The sequence below is a fragment of the Rhineura floridana genome, chromosome 7 (assembly GCF_030035675.1).
Source record: "Rhineura floridana isolate rRhiFlo1 chromosome 7, rRhiFlo1.hap2, whole genome shotgun sequence".
NCBI classification, from domain to species: domain Eukaryota; kingdom Metazoa; phylum Chordata; class Lepidosauria; order Squamata; family Rhineuridae; genus Rhineura; species Rhineura floridana.
In genome coordinates this window covers 63,238,069-63,243,702 of record NC_084486.1, presented here as the reverse complement: position 1 = coordinate 63,243,702, position 5,634 = coordinate 63,238,069, and positions in this window count along the sequence as shown.

Sequence of the window (5,634 nt, the reverse complement as noted above, 5' to 3'; positions counted from 1 at the left end):
TGTGGCGAAGACAGAAAAAATATCTAACTTTTCTACTTCCATACCATCCTCAAGTAGCTATCCCACAGAGCTGTTTCAAGTGGTGAAAGCCTGTGTTATCAGCCCCAGCCAACGAGAGGCTGGAATACTCAGACACCTGCTGTGACAAGTCTGCAAGGCATCTTGGGGATAAAATTGCTTACCTCTGTGCTGAATTGGATGCCATAGTTCAGGGGTGGGGAACTGGAGCCAGCAGGCCAGCTTGATTGTTAGCTCCTTTACCACAGTGGGCCAAGTTTAATGTCATGTAACCCAATTTTTCCTGCACTGTTTGAAATCAAACTGTGCAGGGGAAATCACAGCCTGCAAAGTGCAGCTTGATCAGCTGATAGTTGGAGCTTGCAAAGCCCCATGCACAATACTCTGCAAGACCTAATGGTCACCTGATAGTTGCACTTGTGCACAGGGCTTTGCAGGCACCAACAATTAGCTGATCAGCAGTGCCTGCAAACCCCCTTTGGCTCAGCCAGCTGATCAAAATGTCCTCATGAGCCAAATGGGGAGGCCAGGGTGGCTTAATTAAGCCCACAGGCCAAAAGTTCCCCACTACTACCCCCGTGCTACCACTAGTTAATGTAAGTCCAGTAAGGTGTCCAGCACATCATCTGGTCCAGTTTTATGGGATCAGTTTCCACTTTGGAAGCCTGAGGGCATCAACAAGATGCTTGCTATCTGCCCGATCAACCCTCATCTTTCATGGCTTATACAACTTTGCTGGAGGGGATTGACCAGGTGGGTCTGATGTGTAGTGTGGAGGAAGTGGTACCTGAAGGAAGAGGTGATGTAACTGCTGCTCAAAATCCCCACATTGGGCCTGGAGGTTTGCCATAACTACTGCCCAGTTGCAAAAATTCCCTTCTTAGGAAAGGTGCTTAAGAGGGTGGCAGTGGCACAGCTCCAAGTACTGTTGGAGGAAACATTCTCTAGATCCATTCCACACTCGGTTAAATCCTGGTTTGGGGACCAAATCAGCCTCTCTCACCTTGATGGATTACCTTTATCAGCAGAGGAATGAGGGTGGAGTGCAACCATGGTTGTTCTTGATGTCTCTGCAGTGTTTGATACCATGGTATCCTTCTAGGGAGGCTCTGTGTGTTGGGAGCTGGGACCATGGTATTGCTGTGGTCTCACTACAGGGCTGCTATCAGGAAGTGCATTGGGTGACACCTGTTCAGTGTCTTGGTTTTTGGACTCTGGAGCTCTGTGGGGTTCTGTCCCCAATGCTGTTAATATCTATACGAAACTATCTGTCATTAGGGGATTTGGAGCACAGTGCCATCAGTATGCAGCTGTTTCTCTGTACCAACTGAGCTGGGTGAGGTTATGCAGGCTGTGGACTGGTGCTTGGATACAAGGGGAGGTTGGATGAGGGCCAATAAGTTGAAACTGGATCCTGACAAGATGGAGGCCCAGGCGGCAGGTTGTTCCGAGATCTGGGAACTGAGAAGATTGTATGATGTGGACAGCATAGCACTCTCTCTGAAGGAACAAGTGCAAGGGAGAACCTTGCCACCGTGATCCATGCACTGCTAACCACTAAATTGGACTATTGCAACATACCTACTCTCCTTGAAGCTGGTTTGAAAGCTACAGCTGCAGCTGCAGCTAGGACAGAATACATCAGCCAACTTCCTGTCTGGGGTGGTCTCCCATGAACATATAATGCCAGTTCAGAAAGAACTGTATTTGTTGTCCATGTGCTACCAAGCCTGTTTCAGGGTCTTTGTCCTAACTTACAAAGTCATATACATCCTGGGGGCAGGATATCTGAAAGAATGCCTTCTCCTGTATAGATCTGACTATTTGTGAAATTACATTGGGGAGGCTCTGTTGGCAGCACCATCTTTAGCTGAAGCCCACTGTATGACATCGTGTGGAAGAGAACATGAATCATTTCTACCTGCTCTGAATTTGGACAGAGGAGGCCAGCTTCTCCCAAGGCCATATCTTGAACCTCAGCTTCTGCACAGCTTTTTGTCTTGGGATTACTTATTGTGTGCATCGAGTATAAATTAAAATATACAGAAATAAAGTCCTTCAAAAACTGCATGAAGGCAGAAGGTTGCATGTAGCTTCCCAGCAACAGTGTCACTGCAACTTACGATGAGGGAGCAAGGGAAGGTAGCAAGGAGGTCAAAGCTGTGTGGGTGGACTGACAGAGCCAATCCAGTGCTCCTGCTGGTGCACTGCCCCAGCCCCTACCTCCCCTACCTCACCCCTCCTAGTAAGCAGCAGTGACACAGCTGCTAGGAAGACAGCACTGCAGCTTCACCTCACCAAGCAAGCTGCTTCTCGTTACACCTTAGAGTGCGCTATCACGGCAAGAAAGCCCATGATGGAGCAGTCTAACATCTCCATCCCACAGATGGAAAGCAAGCATGTAAGGGCCTAAGGAGCAGGAATTTCTAGCATTCTAGCTTTCTGCATGTATTTTTTAATGGAGCAAGACAATCATATTATCCAGGAAGCACTCTGCAAGAACTATATATTATTTGTGTATGTTTAAATGGGTTTTACAAGAGTTTAGCCCTGAATTCTAAAGCCAACTCTGGCAAATGGGCTTTGGGTTGGAATCTTGCTTGATGGTGAGATTTACTGCAAAGATAAAACTCAACTGGTGGACCACTCAATGAGAGTATCTCTCAACAGAGTGTTACCCATTTATAGCTGAAGGTAGTTTAAACATCCACTCCTTCCTTGCCAAAAACAAATTAAATTGTTCTTCAAAGCCAGTGGAAATCTATCAGTTCAGAAAATAAATGCATGAATAAATTACCAATAGTTTATGCTGAATTTCCTTATTAAATGCCAAAACATTTAAAATTGTAGTAATTAGCTTAGCAGTACAATAGTGCAATTGATGAAGTCTGTATTTAGAATATGAGAGTAGCTACATTAACTCTTTGAGGCAGCACATATGGTTTCTATATGTTTTGGCAACAGAGTATTGCTAAAAATAACCTTTTTTTATGAAGCAGCAGGAAGGTTTCTGCCTTTCAGTACTTAAGATGTGGGATAAATTGTGGACCATAAAATGGAGCAAGAAAATGGGATTGCATTTTTAAACTCTCCTTTTCCCCCCTTCACAATAACCATTTATACCTGCTGTCAACAGGAGAAGAATTTACAACCACAGGGATAGGAAACCTTTGAGGTGCTTTTGAAAAATACAAAGCAATCTGTGTTTAAACACTGGGACCAGGCTTTTTTTAAAGTCCAAATGATGTTAAGTACTCTTTCTCCACCGTTTTGAGCACCTCAAATCCTGTCTCCAGCTGTTTTATAAGTCAAAAGCTTAAAATGTAGTTTCCACTCACTTCAAATATATATAGAGAGAGCAAGAGCGCAAGAGTGAGAGCTTGAGAGAGAGAGAGAGCACATGCAGATGGTCATAGTATAATTGAAATGGAATCTTTAATATAAAGTGATTTTAGGAACAATTTTGCCTAATATATGTGTATACACACACATATATAATATAATATAAATCCCTATTAGACAGGGATGGAAACCTGTGGCCCTCCAGATGTGATTGGACTCCAGTTCCTGACTGTCGACAGTGCTGGCTGGAGCTGATGGAAGTTGGAATTCAGCAACTTTTGGAGGGTCACAGATCCCCATCCCTGCTCCTAAGGATGCTTACAGTGTTTTGTACTGTGTATGGAGTGTGTATTATCTGATCTTGTTTCTGAAGAGGAACCAGTGCAATCCTCCACTGTTTTGTGTACACAGTTTGTCACAGCTTTCATTTTTTTTATGTTTATGTACATTTGTGTCTTATCATCACCATCACCTCTTCTGCACTGCTGAGGCACACGTGTGCTGACAAAACCCTGCAAAAAGAAAAGAGAGGAATGTCATTCTCTGCAGTATTGAGATTCTTTTTGCAGTGTTTTACTAGTGTGCAGGGGGTTTATTAATGCACAGAAGCATCAGTAAAATGCCACATGAGAAGAATCTTGATGCAATGCAATCATGCATCCAATCGTGTGATGATAAAACACTACAAAAATGGAAGGATGCAAGCAAGAAACAACACTGATGTCATTCTCTATAGTTATATTAAGATTCTTTGTGTAGTGTTTTACCTAAGTGCCACAGAAGTGCATGTAGATCATTAAAATGTCACATGAGAAGAATCTTGATGCAATGCAATCATGTATATAATCACATCATGATTGCTTTTTTTGGAGTATTTTATCAATACCAATGTGCACATTATTAACTTTGGGAAAAGAACATGCAAATGAGCAGAAGGAACAAAAAACTGTGACAAACTACACATGCATCTCCAGTTTTGCAAGTAATTTGAGAAATTCTCCTAGATAAGCCAGAATGCAACAGGAATGTAATGCAGGCCAGAATGAATTCACAGAACAATACAAGAATGAAATAGGGGGAATCCATTTAGTACAAATCTAGACCCCCTTTTGCTGCAGTACACTGTGAATGCACACACCTGCCCAACACATGATGGATTCTGTCAGTCATACCAGCATAGAACACCTGTTTAACTGGGATGCACTGAGTTAGTCCTGACTTCAGCAGATGATTGTCTACAGTTTTTACATAGAGGCAACCATTTGTCCCCATACAATTCCCTCTGAGACTGATGATAACATCCTCTCAGTCCTGTAGACTTCTGGATCTGTGTAAAAGGACAGAGGTAGTGCTGCAATTCTTGAACTGCCTCATAATAATATTTGCAGACCAGAGGGACGGCAACCGTGGACTTAATCCTCAGTGGGGACCGGGACCTGGTGAGAGATGTAAGTGTTGTTGAACCGATTGGGAGCAGTGACCACAGTGCTATTAAATTAAACATACATGTAACTGGCCAATTGCCAAGAAAATCCAACACGGTCACATTTGACTTCAAAAGAGGAAACTTCACAAAAATGAGGGGATTGGTAAAAAGAAAGCTGAAAAACAAAGTCCAGAGGGTCACATCACTCGAAAATGCTTGGAAGTTGTTTAAAAACACTATATTAGAAGCTCAACTGGAGTGCATACCGCAGATCAGTAAAGGTACCGCCAGGGCCAAGAAGATGCCAGCATGGTTAACGAGCAAAGTCAAGAAAGTTCTTAGAGGCAAAAAGTCTTCCTTCAAAAAATGGAAGTCTTGTCCGAATGAAGAAAATAAAAAAGAACACAAACTCTGGCAAAAGAAATGCAAGAAGACAATAAGGGATGCTAAAAAAGAATTTGAGGAGCACATTGCTAAGAACATAAAAACCAACAACAAAAAATTCTATCAATACATTCAAAGCAGGAGACCATTCAAAGCAGGAGACGATTGGACCCTTGGATGATAAGGGAGTCAAAGGCGCACTAAAGAACGATAAGGAGATTGCAGAGAAGCTAAATGAATTCTTTGCATCTGTCTTCACAGTGGAAGATATAGGGCAGATCCCTGAACCTGAACTAACATTTGCAGGAAGGGATTCTGAGGAACTGAGACAAATAGTGGTAATGAGAGAGGAAGTTCTAAGCTTAATGGACAATATAAAAACTGACAAATCAACGGGCCCGGATGGCATCCACCCGAGAGTTCTCCAAGAACTCAAAGGTGAAATTGCTGATCTGCTAACTAAA